The sequence below is a fragment of the Zeugodacus cucurbitae genome, chromosome Y (genome assembly GCF_028554725.1).
Source record: "Zeugodacus cucurbitae isolate PBARC_wt_2022May chromosome Y, idZeuCucr1.2, whole genome shotgun sequence".
Lineage (NCBI taxonomy): Eukaryota > Metazoa > Arthropoda > Insecta > Diptera > Tephritidae > Zeugodacus > Zeugodacus cucurbitae.
This window is the reverse complement of record NC_071673.1, coordinates 5,055,396-5,071,832: the sequence shown is the minus strand read 5'-3', so window position 1 is coordinate 5,071,832 and position 16,437 is coordinate 5,055,396. Positions and strand designations below refer to the sequence as shown.

At 35.5% G+C, this 16,437-nt stretch overlaps 1 protein-coding gene across 8 annotated transcripts in view; it reads right to left on the bottom strand.

Annotated features, from left to right (window-relative positions):
* LOC128923552 (protein rtoA-like) overlaps positions 1-16,437 on the bottom strand; it is a 2,411,103-nt gene that overhangs the window by 1,122,688 nt on the left and 1,271,978 nt on the right. The window lies entirely within an intron of this gene.

The window sequence follows — 16,437 nt, the reverse complement described above, 5'->3', positions numbered from 1 at the left end:
GAAGTAATAGGTTCTTCTCCTTGTCTACTATAATTTTTTTTTTGGCGGTATATTTTAAACCTCTCACGTTCTTTTTCCTGCATCTCTTTTAACAGCTTGTTGTTTTTTGGCAATTTCGATAGTTCTGAAGTTCTGAGAAAACGCCGCTTTCATTCTTTCAACTGCTTTTTCACGATATTTTTTTATTTTTTCGGGATCGCTTTTGATTTTGTCTAAGTACACCTGACGTTTGACCTTTTGCGATTTAGCACATGTTTTACCCATCTTTATAAATAAATATAAATATGTGCGTATTAAAATAATAATTAAAAATATGTACTTGTTTAGAAACAAATCAATACTTACGGTCGCAAACGTACGAAATTTTGAAAATCGAAATAAAAAGTTTGATTCACTGTTTACCTAAAGTAATTTTTTTTTTTTTTGATTACGGGTGCTTAACTTGCTTTAATCGTTTTTTAGGCACCTGTTTGCACTTAATGTGAAGTAATAGCAATAAATGACGTTTTTGGTCGTGAACGTACGATTAGATCGTAGATAATAAGCAAAATAAAAATTTACTGTTATTCGATTTTTGTTTGGCCTCTTTACATTTTTTCTCTTCTTATTTGATATTAATAAGAGATTTTGTGGAAAAGCACAACCATAACATAAGTTATTCATATAAAATAACTCAAGAGAAAAAATACTTGTAGAGTAGCTCAAAGTAAAAACAAATAAGTTTTCAGGTTTCAGATCAAATTTTTCATGAAAATACCAGAGAGAGGTTATGAAAACATTACATTAAAAAATTTAAACATCGTTGTAAAACCTTATTTAAAAAAATTTTATCTTAATTAAATCATTTTAATTTTTGGTCCTGGTTGTCGATTCTGTGGAAATGCTCATATATATTTCTATAGCAGGGTTACATTTTATAAAATACTAGCGGACCCGACAGACGTTGTCCTGTCCCTCGTCTCAATGTAAACTTTTGAAAATTAGCTGTAACCATTATTAGACCGTTATGATGAAAATTTTTATTCGAAACTTATTACAATACCTAACGTCTTTCATATATATTTATTACAAAATAACCAATAAAGTCGTTTGGTGAAAAAGGTGAATCTTAAACTATTTTATAACGGGTATTTATTCTAAGAGTTAATTAGCTACAAATACTGAAAGTATCGTAATGCCATCGGATGTACAATATTTTTGGTTAATCCTTGAGAGGTATAAATAAATAAATTCGATGGTTTTCCTACCTACGAGCACGCAACATATAATTGGCAGTGAGAAAAGCACGGAATCTAGTCCACAAATTGATCGTTTGACTTTGCGCCTTATGAATAGTCATCGCAAATGCCAAACGGATTGGAAATTGTAAACGTTTAAATGGTATCGGCGAATCTGAAGGAATCATTTGAATCCGTGGTAGGAGTACATCCTCATCTTGAAATTTTCCACTCAAAATAGTGGCTTCAAGAATGTTGCCCATGATTTTTTTATGATTAATCGCGCACCATTACACAATTTTGGTGCATTCAAATTTCGAAGCAAAATTATAGGTGAGCCAATCTTTAATCGCAAGTTATGTGGTGACATTCCAGGTAAATTCAAAAATTCTACAGTATAGTTGACAACTTCATCTGGATCAACAACAGTGTCAATTGATTTGAATGTAAATTCATTACCAGGCAGTGACTGCTGTATTTTTAAATTGATCGTGTCGACATCTTCATTTTTCGCAGCTAAAATAGCTTGCTCACGTAACCATGTATGGTCTATATAACTATATTGTATCTGTGGAAAAATACTTTGCATCAACTCATCTTTGGCAACCACCATATTGCAAAAGTATTCTGGAAGTTGAATATATTGCGTATCTCTATACAATTGAATTTCACCATTACCAATGTCATTTTGGAGTTGAGCACGCATATTGATTGTAAGGTTTAATTTACTGACATGTCGCCATAGATAGGACTCTTTCAAACATGCATTTATTTCGTCCGCATATATTGCATGTGGGATGACAGGCAAGGTTTGTCTGAAATCACCGGACACCAAGATCAGAGCACCACCGAAACGAGCTTCTAGTGAATGCTTATGGGCCTTTGTGCATTCATCCCAAATAATAATTTTGCACTTTCTCAGAACTTCACCCATTCCTGAATTTTTTTTATGTTACACATTGCGTCGGGATGTGTATGAATATTTAAAGGTAAAAACGTTTTGGAAGTCGCGTAAATCTTTTAAAGTCTTGTGCAGTGCCTCCAGCGACTTCTTGAATATCTGGAAAATTTTCGATAGAGCGATATTTTTTGCGATTTTGCAGACTGGTGTTTCGTTGAGTTACAATTTAGGATTAATTGTAAGACCGAATGTGCCGTTTGTTTGCCTACTAACAGGTGCCAAGTTGCCCTTTTTCCCGTTAACCTTGATGGTGAAAACGAGTGAAATTTGTTCAGGAATTATATATATGATGATTTTCTATTGGACTTTATGCCTATGTGTTACCTTAATAAAAATATAGCAATAAATTGCGAGGGCATAAAATGTTCGGTTGCACCCGAACTTACCCTTTTCTTATTTGTCACAAATTGTTTTGTGCTATCGACACAACCGTATACAATTGAACAATGGCAAAAATTTTTTAACAAAGCAACAATGACAACCTTCAAAATAAAATTATTTTTTGTTTTCTTTTTTTTTTAATTTTGTTGTTAATTGAAATAAAATTTTTTCATCGCAACTTTTCCATATTTACATATTTTTTAATTCTTTCCTGGTCTTCCACGATGATTTCAAGACACACTCTTGAATATTTGACACAGCGACTACAGCGCAATCTGCCGGATCCCATGTAAGTTGTGCTAATATCAACAAAAATTTTTAAATAAATATTACAACTAAAAAAACAAAATCTAGTTGATCGTATTGTGAATCTAATGCCGGTATTCTGCAAGCAGTCTCAAGTCTCTAATAGACGACACAAGGCATTATTTTCATTAGAAAGACACAACATCATTTCGATTATTTTTTATAGCACATCTTGATACATATGTATTCATGTCGTAGCATGTTTTGTCGCGCAGTTTCATGAGAAATCTGAATGTTGCACTCTTCCTAGAACTCTTTCGTAAGAACACTGATCGAAATTTTTGGAATTTGGTCAAGTTTTCGAGACATTAAGCACTGTACATGTCCACTTATTTGTAATTTAGGGCCTTTTTCTGGCTTTGGTTCTTGTATTTCCATATTTTCCGATCAATTTAGCCATTTTACACTATTTAGAGGGTTAAAGAAAACATTGCTGTTAGATCTCAAACGTTTTTCCCCCTTTGGGGATTATGGGGCAATAGTTGGACCTCTTCAAACTAAACCCTATGCATGGAATATTAAAAAGACAATAATGGGTAATTCAGATATGAAAAGAAGCAAAAATTAATCACCAACTAATTGACAAATTCATTGTAAATGCCTTTACGAAGAATAGGTAACGGTGAAGTACGGTTAACTGTATAACACGTGCTTAACAAGTAAAATAATCGAAGTGTGTAAAGTTTTTCTTGACACCAACAAAATTGAATGATTTTTGTTTTTTGTTGTTCTTGGTTGGTTTTTGCTTTGCTTTCGCAGCTCTTTTTGCATCACATCTCTTGAAATACTGTAAGTAACCATCCCTGATTCAAAAAATATGTTGAACTGAAGTAAAAAGTAAAAAATTTGGCTGCGGAAAGTGAAAAAGTGTATTTATTTTCTATGTGTAAACTGTTTCTTGACATACTGTATATATAACCCTACATCTAACTCGTTTAGTTTTGGGTGTTACAAACAACCGTCATGTGAACAAAACTATAATACTCTCTTTAGCAACATTTGTTGCGAGAGTATAAAAATTATCATTAAATAAGAACAGGATAATAGAGTTCAAGTTGTGTGTAAATACTTTTGACGCAAAAGAAATGTTTGTAAATACTTTTGACTACGGCGAGTCTTCAGTTCATTTGCTTATTTCTCTGCCATAGTTCTAGCAATTCTAGCCAAACTTCATACGCTCGGGAAAAGATCAAGGTTTACAACAACGTAGCATTTTGTTACCCTGCGACAACAACAACAACAAGCGAAAGCTTTTTGTGTGAAACTTGTAAAAAAACGTCCGATGTGTAAATAATTTTGACTACCTCTGTATATACGAACCCTGCCGCAATGTAAACATTTTTGAAAGCCGAATATTTACAAATAAACGTAAATATATTCAAACACTTATGGTAATGTATAAATTATACACGTATTGACAAATATTATTTACACACACAATGGAACGTATATTGAAATGTATCTATATGTACATATGTGAATGCGCTAGAAATCGACAAAAAAACTCAAACTAATACTACGTTCGGACCGACATTGAAAATACCCAGTAGTTCGGCTGGATTCGGATTTCATGCATTACTAGTAATTAGTCTTTTCGCTAATGATTTGTAAAGCAACGAGGCATTACTGGAAAAATGAATTGGCAAAACCCACCCCTGAAAACACTACTCTGAGTTGTTTTTTCATTTCGCGCTCTCTCTCTCTAGTCTCTTTTGTCACAAAATTTTTTTTCCAAAAATTTGACGCGTCATTTCACATTTTTCCGACTAAGAGGAAGATGCGTAATTTGTGTACGGAAAATTATAGAATATTTTTACATATTGTGAAAAAGTAATGTGCAAAAAAGTGAAAATTAATTTAATAAGTGAAAAAAATAATACAATAAGATTAAGAACGCAACAAAAGAAGAAGGCAAAAAAACCACGGACGGAGGCGCCAACACCGGATCATCACAAACAACAACAAAATCACCGCAGATCACCCATCTCTACAACCATAGAACCATCGCGGGAATATCTACCCATAGATCAGGTATATACTTAATATAATTGAAAACATATTAAGTACATCAATTGAACATTATTATACTAAAAACTAATAATATTTTTTATTTTGCACACATATGTAGGTATGTATATTAAATAATAAATAAAAATTAATTAAAATAACTAATAATAAAAAATTAATATTAATAAAGAAAATAAATAATTAGTAAATAAGAATGATATAATGTAAGATAATTTTTAAGGACGAAAAAAGGGAGGAGATAAAATATAAGAATAGTAGAAAATAAGAAAATAAATATTTGTACATGAATTAAATAAATATATATCTTTGTATTTCGTAAACATTTGTTTTATTTTTTGTAAAAGTGTTGTTTTCAAATGTTTTTCTCAGGCGTAGAACCACAAGCGTTAATGGACCAGTAGAATCGCTAGCGATTTTGAATTAATGAAACCTCTAGCGTGTTCGAATTAGTCAAATCACTAGCCATTTTGAATGAACGAAAACGCTAGTGATTCTGTACTAGTGATTCACTAACGATTTTGGAACTAGGCCTTTCACCAATGACTGGTAATGCAGAGTCGCACCGCTCGATTACCCTCGTAGGACATTGCAATGTAAAAATCGTTAGTCAAATACCATTGCATGTAATCGGGCTAGGACCGGTGCTAATGATTCGGAATTAGTTATATCGTTAGCTCTTCTCCGATGGTACCGAACTACAGGGCCCTGTCGAGTTAGATATAGGGTTATATATACCAAAGTGATCAGGGTAACGAGTACAGTTCAAATCCGGATGTCTGTCTGTCCGTCCGTGCAAGCTGTAACTTGAGTAAAAATTGAGATATCTTAATGAAACTTGGAACACGTGTTCCTTGGCACCATAAGAAAGTTAAGTCCGAATATGGGCGGAATCGGACCATAAATAAAGTTATGAAAATAAAATTTGGAACATAGGATCGCATTAGAGAGGGGCATATTTGAATGTAATTTTTTTGGAAAAGTGGGCGTGACCCCGCCCCCGAATATGTTTTTTTGTATATATCTTGCAAACCAATAAAGCTATATAAACCAAACTTTCAGCAGTCGTTTGTTTTAGCCGTTTCCTTGTACAGTCCAAAAATGAAAGAAATCAGATAATAACCACATAAAAAGGTTACGTTGGAAATGACTAAAAGTGCGTTAACTCACTAACGAGAAACGTCAGAAACACAAAATTTCACAGAAATGATAGCAGAAGGAAGCTGCACTCAGATCTTTTTACAAAATGGAAAATGGGAGTGGCATCGCTCACTTATGGGTCAAAAACCATATCTCAGGAACTACTCGACAGATTTCAATGAAATTCGGTATATAATATTTTATTGACACCCTGATGACATATGTGGAAAATGGATGAAATCGGTTCACAACCGCGACTACTTTCTTTGTAACTCAATTTTGAATTCCATCTGAATCCTTCACTTTATAATATATACTTTAGGAACCAATGATGATAGCGAAATAAAACTTTACACAAATACAGTATATGATCTGTGGCATCACTTGTGAAAAAATTGTTGAAAACGGACTATAACTTTTAAGGCCCGAGATATCAAACATGTTGAACTCAGCGCCTAAGGTTAAATTTTAACCGAAAATATGGGTAAATCTCTCAACTAATTTAATGTAATTCAGAGGAAATTGTTTCCAATAGTGTGTCTCTGATTATTAAAAAGATCAATGACTTCTCGAGGAAAAGGAAGTTTTTTTGAACTATTTGTACGTTCTTGCAAACATAAACTTGAAATGTATCGGTCAGAGCTATCCACAGCTCTATGATACATGTCAAGTATGTTGTGCACTCTTGAATACTTTCGACCGTGACCAGTTCGATCTTTTTTATAAAATTTGTTTCGCGCCTCAGATGCGTTTTCTGCCAGGACACCTACAGGTACTACTGAAGCCTCAATTATTTGTGACGAATGCACTAATATTTTGTGTATTGTGGCAGACATAGAGTACCATTCGTAGTTTTGTAAAAATATTTCACTGGTTTTAATGCAATAATCACGAAACCTTTGAGCATCAATTTCAAATTCAGAGGAGAGAGCAATTAAGATTATGTGTAAATGTTTCAAAAAATCAATATTTATACCAGTAATAGATGCTAAAAGGTCCGTGCGAGAAAATGCTCTTCTAGCTGTGTTGCCATCGTTGGTGTTGCCGCTGCCATTTGCTTTCGGCTTGTCGACATGAAGCCCCATTTGAAGCAAAAACTATTTTTGAATTTTTTGTTTCTTTTCTGCCAGGATTCTCTTCTCTTCTGCTCCACGAACTTGCCATTTTTTTCAAATCTAGCTTGTATGAAAGTTTTAAAACAAACTCGAAACTACGAATCCACGCATGCAAAGGGCTTAATCCATATTTCAAAGCGTCGGTCTTCGGTTCAAAATAAGGAGAATCAAAGTTTCTTATAGTTCGAAATTCCTTTGGACCGGCATAACAGATGGGACATTGCTGTGCACTTTTAGTTTCTGTCAACACATTTAAGACTTTCCCTTCTATTAATGTCATATATAAATTATATTTTAATTTAATTTTTTTCCCATTACTTAGTGTGTATTGTAGTGGTTTCAACTCCTCAATCTGTTTCTTTATGTCTACAAAAGCGTACTGACTGAGGTGTACGGTTTACCCAAATGTTATACCCTGCTGATGAAATTATTTTTATTGAAATGACTGATGTCACAAAAAGGGAATGATCGAAACTTTCCGAAGTATTTTCCAAAAATTTTTGTTTAAACAAGCTGTGGCCGGTAGAACCATCAAACCCGTAGCTCGAAATTAGGATAGATTATTCAACATTCATTGTACACAATACCGGCCGGTAGAACCATCAAACCCGTAGCTCGAAATTAGGATAGATTATTCAACATTCATTGTACACAATACTTCATCTTGATATTCAAGAATTCTTTTAGCTGTGTGGTCTAACAAATTTTGCAACGACACTTCGACAGAGCTTTCATTCGCTTTGATTTCATCCGGTCTACATTTCAATTTGCTTTCATAAACTTTATCATAAGTCGGTTAAATACTACAATTGTGTTTTATATTTAATTGCCGCATATTTGAGTACACCTTTTTAGTTAATCCGTTTTCTAACACAAACATTAGAGCTTCATCAGGTGATACTGGCGTAACTTCTTTATGGCTAGTATTAAGAACTTCTCGAATTTTGGATGGGCGATTTGGAGATGTAGCAACTTGGAGATGTAGCAACTTGCTGCCGTTGCGTGGGATCTTTTGGCAGATATAGAGGCAGCATGAACTAATAATTGCGCATTGTCTCCTTGCTGGGAAGCTAATTCGGAAGCTCATCTCCTTTTATTTCTTTCGCAGCTATCATCATACGTCAGTTTTAGTCGCCCAATAGTATTAATCTTTTTCGGTATTACAAAAATTGTTTATCCACTCAACTATTTCTTATTATATGTTCGAAATGCATTCTCATTTCTTGATTGTTTATTCCATTTAAGTTTAATAAAATTGGATAAGTTCCGGGCTTTAGTATATCAATTTACTTAATTCACTGTCAATTTCGTATGAAATCTTTCCTTTTATGTAATTCGAAACATTCCTATTGTTTCTCAACCAAAACTCAAATAGCTCAGAATTTTTGAACCTGAGTGTTTCTACAAAAGTATTAAAAATTCGTTCATTAGCAGTCAAATGCATACACTTTTACCATGACATAAAACGTGAGTTTTCTACAAACAATCACATGTAAATAGTTCCAATGACACTTCAAAAGATTTTTAGTTTTACTCCACGAAAAACGATAAAAGTCTTCACAATTTCACAAAAAAAATACATACAAAAAACCACCAAAATAAGTACGAAATAAAAACATTTAGCAAACTATATTTGTATATAGTAAAATTACTCACCTCGAGTAATAGAACTCATATTTACAAAGTTTTTTTACAAGAATATATTATTAAAAAACAGTTTTTAATTTTATAAAAATTTTGCTGCTTCACTTGTATTAACACGTACTAAAAAATTTATGAACATTACCAGCTGTACATAAACAGGGTTGCCAATAGTAATTTTTTTTTAATTTTTTCTTATCAATATGTTGGGTATTGAACACCATCAAAATAATTGCAAAAATTTAAATTTGAAAAATTGACTTTTTGTCGCTAAAATCGCAATTTCGGCCATAGTGGAATATAGGGACTCTTTTAAATTTGTGACTCGATTGTCAAATTAAAAATTTTTTGTTGTGCCTTGGTCGAAAAGTTCGATTTATGGAAGGAGATTTGTATGAAATTTGTCTTCTATTGCCAATTCAAGAGTTCGTATTTTAAGTATTAGACTGTAGTTAAACAATATTTTATATGTACAAATAATTTTTTTAGGGAGTTAACGTTTTGTTTAATTGTGCAAAAATTATTTTTCAAGTTACCATAGTCTGCCACCATTGGTGGCATAAGGCTTCTGGAGTAGCGCAATGTCACACCTTCCCTCAATCATACAACCTTCCAACTCACACATTACGGCATACGATCCCTTACAATTTAGCTGGAATAACCCATCCACCAGTGTCTGGCGAAGGCACGACCAACAATGTGGGGCATTGCCACAACCGGCAGCTCTATGGCCTTCTTGACCGCACCCCCTAAAGCCATCTGATTTGGCCCTACACTCAGCCACTCTATGGTCGAAACTTATACACCGGAAGCAGACAGCAACAGGGCTATCCAGTCGCAGCCTGAAGGAGAACCACATGATGTAGAGCCTTTCCGCTTCCATGTGGACATTAATTTGTCCGAACCCTCAAGGGCAACATTTCTACCAACAGGGGCCATCTTCCAGGGCCGAATGAGCATCCTCACGTCCGATTTCCAGGACTCAGGGCTGAAGTCCTGGAGGTTCAGCCGAAAGAGCTCTTCCTTGAACTCATCATGGGAGATTTCAGTATGAACCCCCGGAACTACAATCCTGGCCCCCAACTTCTGGTCCACACTCACTTCTCCAAACTTGGCATTATTCACCACCTTTTCCCTCTCTAAGACAGAGGGGCTGCGAATAACCACCCTACCACCCTTAATCCATCCTGCTTCACAGCTAATAGGACACTCCTTAACAGAAGTACCCTTCGCACCCTTCACACGCTTTTTCCCTTCTTTCACACCCTTACTTTTCCCTCCTCCGCCACGCATGTTGGCAACAGGGTGAACAGCCACTTCTTCAGCAGTGTCACCCATATCACAACAACTACTCGTTTTACCTAACGATCTCACCAACGATGGTGACCCTAATCTAACCTTTCTACGCGACGAGGATCCAACCGAAGCTCCCGTACCCTCATCAGCCGACGAGGTTCCCACAGTTGTCAAGTCAAGTTCATTCTCGTCACTCTCAGCAAGAGGTTTAGCCCTTCTCCTACGGGAGGGAGGCATATCCACCTCCGGCTTTTCACCAGGCAGGCTGATCCTCCGGCTAAACACTGACCAAAATCCACTCGACCAGGCAAGACTTGGAACAGCTGCTCTCACGAGTGACTGAACCAGACACATGACACAACACTCACTAGTTGAAAACCCATAAGTAGAAAACACCAACCACAGGAACACTGAAACTCTGTGAGAATCTGCACACGACAACACGTAAGCCTCAGAAGGCCCTAACTAACACGCGCCTACACCAACCTTCCGAAATTCAAACACAAAATATTCGAATATATATACATACACGTACACGAACGAATATACACTCAAACATTTGTGCTTGAAAACACCCCAAAAAACAAAACAACAATCGAAAACGTATAAAATCACAAAAAAAAAACCTGCACAAAAACAAATTTCCAAAAATACAAACGACTACACATACATATATGTATATACAAACAACTGTCGCATTGTAAAAATTTTTGAAAGCCGACTATGATATGCACACACAAGCCAACAAATGAGAATATATACAAACTAACGTAAATATATTCAAACTCTTGCGGTAATGTATAAATATACAAAGTAAACTACAAAAAAATTGTACACGTATTGACAAATATTATTTACACGTACAATCGAACGTATATTGAGAAGCAAACCCTGCGCCAGACAAAGGTAGTTCAACTGAAGCTTTTCACACCCACAAAAGTCGTAAAAAAAGTGGTGAGTGTGCCATAGGCCAGCATAGCTGCTTGTGCGTTTTTTAACCACTATTGCCCTCACATGTACGAATACATGTGATCTTACGTCTCTGTTGCGCTCATTAAGCAGTGTCATATAAATTATATACACAAACTAGTAAGGAAAGGCTAAGTTCGGGTGCAACCGAACATTTTATACTCTCGCAATTTATTTAGGGATTTACCTATATTTTCAGTGAAAAATTACCCTTAGGCACTGAGTTCTTCATGTTTGATATCAGGGGCCTTAAAAAGTCATGGTCCGATTTTGACAATTTTTCCACAAGTGATGTCACAGCTCAAATACAGTATTTGTGCAAAGTTTTATTTCGCTACCTTATTTGGTTCACTATGTAGACATTATAAAGTGAAAGGATCAGAAAGATTCAAAATTGAGTTATAAGGGAAGTAGGTGTAGTTGTAAACCGATTCCATCCATTTTCCACAAGTGGCATCAGAGTGCCAAGATATATACAAAAAACCTATTTGGGGACGAGGTCACGCCCACTTTTCCAAAAAAATTACATTCAATGTGCCCCTCTCTAATGCGATCCTATGTTCCAAATTTTATTTTCATAACTTTATTTATGACTTAGTTATAGCTCTTTATGTTTTTGGTTATCGCCATTTTGTGGGCGTGGCAGTGGTCCGATTCCGCCCATTTTCGAACTTAACCTTCTTATGGTGCCAAGGAATACGTGTTCCAAGTTTCATTAAGATATCTCAATTTTTACTCAAGTTACAGCTTGCACAGACGGACGGACGGACGGACAGACAGACATCCGGATTTGAACTTTACTCGTCACCCTGATCACTTTGGTATATATAACACTATATCTAACTCGTTTAGTTTTAGGACTTACAAACAACCGTTATGTGGACAAAACTATAATACTCTCTTTAGCAACTAAAAATACAGTATACTCTCGAAAAGTAAATTCTCAGAAAGTAAATAATCGCGGAAAAGTTAATCACCTTTAAGATTACACATGCACCTCGAAAAAGTAAATTTTTAATTTACTTTTCAGAGAGTGTGATAAAAAATTCGAAACGAAGCAAGCAGCGTTTTTTACGATGTTGCAAAAACACTTCCTCTCTTGTTTATCTCGTCTTTTCAGTAAATAAACTCTCCTACTTGATCCACTGGTTTAAAAATGAAAACGATGCAAATCAGGTGTCAGACTTTTTGAATTGTCGTACAAAAATGGTCAGAAAATATATTGCAAAAGAAACAAAAACAAAAGAATATTCATAGTAAATACATATGTATGTATGTAAATGTAAATATGTTTTTCATGTAAATCCATATGTTTTATTGAAGCAAATAAATGAATGAATTTTTTAAGTTTAAAAATGCATTTATTATTATAAAAACAGATAAGTTGTGTATATATTTGGAAAAGTAAATTATTCAAAAAAGTAAATTACCCAAAATACCAATCGATTTACTTTTCGAGAGTATACTGTATATGCTCCAATATCCCTAATCGTCAGCTGATGCATTTTTTATCCCTATTTATAAATTTTCTTAAAATTTCAAACATATTATTTTAATTTCAAAATTACTTTTTTAAACTTTATTTATTTATATGTTAACATATTTACATTTTATTTTTACAATTATTTAAAAAAAATTAGTATAATTAAATATTTATTATATAAAATATATTTTGTAAAATATGTTATTGATATCTGAAAATAAAAGATAAGATAAAAGAAAACAAGTAAGGAAAGGCTAAGTTCGGGTGTAACCGAACATTTTATACTCTCGCAATTTATTGAAGAAATTTTATTAAGATAACGCACAAATTTACCCATAAATTCGGCATAAAGTTTAATAGAATAACGAAAATCGTCCTATATAGTGTATGAGGGCTGAGGTAATTCCTGAACCGATTTCATTCAATTTCACCAGCAAGGTACACTATATCCAATACTATACGCTCACTTAATTTTGCTAAGATATATCACTTATTAACCAATACATTTATATATGCGTAATAAAGCCCAACGAATTTTTGAAAAACCTTTAATTAGGTATATGGGAGTTAGGGGATGATATTTTTGCAAAACCTATAATTATGTATATGGGACCTAGGAGATGTTGTGACCCGATTTTAATAATTTTTGGAACAGACACACTATTGGAAGAAAACTATTTCCTCTGAATTACATTAAATTAGTTGAGAGATTTACCCATATTTTCGGTTAAAATTTAACCTTAGGCGCTGAGTTCAACATGTTCGATATCTCGGGCCTTAAAAGTTATAGTCCGTTTTCAACAATTTTTTCACAAGTGATGCCACAGATCACATACTGTATTTGTGAAAAGTTTTATTTCGCTATCATCATTGGTTCCTAAAGTATATATTATAAAGTGAAGGATTCAGATGGAATTCAAAATTGAGTTACAAAGAAAGTAGTCGCGGTTGTGAACCGATTTCAGCCATTTTCCACATATGTCATCAGGGTGTTAATAAAATATTATATACCGATTTTCATTGAAATCTGTCGAGTAGTTCCTGAGATATGGTTTTTGACCCATAAGTGGGCGATGCCACGCCCATTTCCCATTTTGTAAAAAGAACGGCTGAACGGCCTACAGATATGCAGGTTAGCTGCGAATATTAAATAAGCAGTCCCCAACCAAAAGCGGCAGATATGGAGGGTATAGCCTAAAAAGCTGTTAATGCCCAGTGAAATTCTGTGACAGGGCGAACTGGCACCGCCCTTTAACTAAAGCGCCAAATACACGACACGAACATTTCCGCGAACATTCCCGTTATGTCATGTTTCTGCGAACTTTTCTGTCGTGTATGGTGGTAATCGTAGTAATTTCTGAACGGAACAGACGTGCTCGGAAAAGTAAAATGGACAATAAACAATTTCTGAGTGAATTTATTGAAATGTATAAATCTTTGCAATCATTGTGGCAAGTAAAAAGCAAAGATTATCTCTTTTTTCTACGCTTAATTGCCACAGCGAGTAATATTGCTGCAGCACAATTGTTGTTCGTATTCATCGCTGTCTGAAAGAGAACTAATGTTCGGCCAAAAGTTCGTATGGTGTATGGCCAAAGCTGCGAACAAGATTGCGGAATGTTCGCGGAAATGTTCGTGTCGCGTATTTGGCGCTTAAGTGTATTTCCAAACAAAAACCAAAAGCGTCTGTTTCGAAACGAGCGTCAGCGTCTGTCCCCAAGTTAGGATCGGCTGTATTGATACCTGTCAGTAGGTATAAAATGATATGGGTAGGATCCCAGAGCAAGAAAACATGTCTTCGAGCAAAATGGAAATGAATAAAGTTACGGTGCAGGGTATAAAAAGCCCAGTGCCGGCGGTTTTAGGGGGTGAGCAAGCAGGCTCCCGCCCGTCGATATCCAATGACTGCAATGATACGGTGGTGTCACACTTGGCCAGCGTATCAGATAATGCCACAAACATAGTTGAAAGCGTTGCAGTAGATCCTTTTAAACGAGGAACGAAGATAGCTCGCACACCTGAGAAGGTTATTATGGGTAGGCCTATACGAGCAAGATCGTCGCCACCCTCATTACAGCTAGGAAATACGCCTGCCGTGGAAACAGTGCAAACTGTTAGGGACTACATGGCAGAGCTAGGAGACTCTATAAATAAACTCGTAAGTTTGATGCGACCACCTCAACGCTCTATAAACAATAGCATGAGAGAGGTTATAAGTGCTATTTCGAGATTGTATACTCGTGCGCAAGAGCAAAATATCAACTCGAAGAAAGCTGGACAAACTCCTATCCTTGTTAAAAGTGTTGCAGAGGCGACACCGAAAAGAATGCGGGAGGAGAAACAAAACTACCGTAAAACACCCCCAAAGAAGCATAAAATATCTCATGGAATGGAGTTAACAAATGTTGGTGAAAACATACACGGGGAAAAATTGAGAGTGAGTCCCTCCCGAAATAAAAGGAAAGAAACCCCTAAAGACGGAAACTGGGTTACTGTTAAATACAAAGGAAAGACCACAAAAGAAAAGAGTAAGAATATACACAGGCCCCCTCCTAAACCGGATGCCCTTGTGATCGCAAAAACAGGTGACATGTCTTATAGTGATATACTTAAAGCGGTTAAAAAGGACAATACTCTACAACAATTGGGCGAGAACGTTTCGCGTGTCAGAAAAACAGCGAAAGGCGAAATCCTCCTTGAACTAATGAGAGCGCAAAAAGGAAGTGTTAATGATTACAAGGAAGAAATAAGCAAAGTTCTTGGCAATAAGGCGGAAATAAAAGTCTTAACAAACGAGAAAGTAGTAGAAATTCGTGACTTAGATGAAGTTACCACAAAGGAAGATATAGCTCAAGCTATCTGTTCGCACTTCGAACAGTTTAAATTCGTTGGAGATTCGATTAAAACCATAAGGAGAGCGTATGCAGGAACACAAACCGCAGTGTTAAGTCTTCCTGAACGAGAAGCAAGATATCTCTTAGACGCAAGCAAAATTAAAATTGGATGGGTTGTCTGCAGAATCCGGGAAAGATCGAATCTAAGAAAATGTTTTAGATGCCTGGAATATGGCCACGTGGAGAGCAGGTGCACTAATCCAGAAGACCGAAGTGAATGTTGCATTAAATGTGGTGAAAAAGGGCATTTCGCCAAAACTTGTACTAAAGAACCGTTTTGTGTATCTTGCAAAATCGCTGGAAGGGCAAGTACAAACCACCAAATTGGTAGGAAAAAATGCCCAGTGTACCTAGCAGCATGTAAGAATGGAAAATGAAATTTCTTCAGATTAACCTTAACCATTGTGAAGCAGCCCAAGAACTGCTAAAACAAACGGTATATGAAAAGAAAATAGACGTCGTAATAATTTCAGAGCAATATAAAAGTCTAAATGCAGGAACATGGTTTTCTGATTGCACTGAAAAAGTTGCAGTTTGGGTCTGCGCCGACAAAACGGTACAAGAGAGACCTCTTGTGGATAAATCGTTCTACGTAAGAGTAAAGGTTTGTGGTGTTCACATCTATAGTTGCTACTTGCCACCTAGTTTATCGATGGTAGAGTATGAGAAGATTCTTGACGACCTAGTTAGGGATGCTCAAACAACAACACCGAATGTAATTGCTGGTGACTTCAATGCCTGGGCAATAGAATGGGGAAGTAGGTCCACAAATAAACGTGGACATGCTTTGTTAAAAGCATTCTCTATATTTGACGTGGTACTGCTGAACACAAGAACCAAAAACACATTTGAAAAGAATGGATATGGCTCCATAATTGATATATCGTTTGTCAATAGGTCATTAGCAGGGAAGACTAAATGGCAGATATGTGAACTATACACTCATAGTGACCATCAAGCCATAATGATAGCTATTGACACATATAATAAATGGAAAGGGAGATGTGTG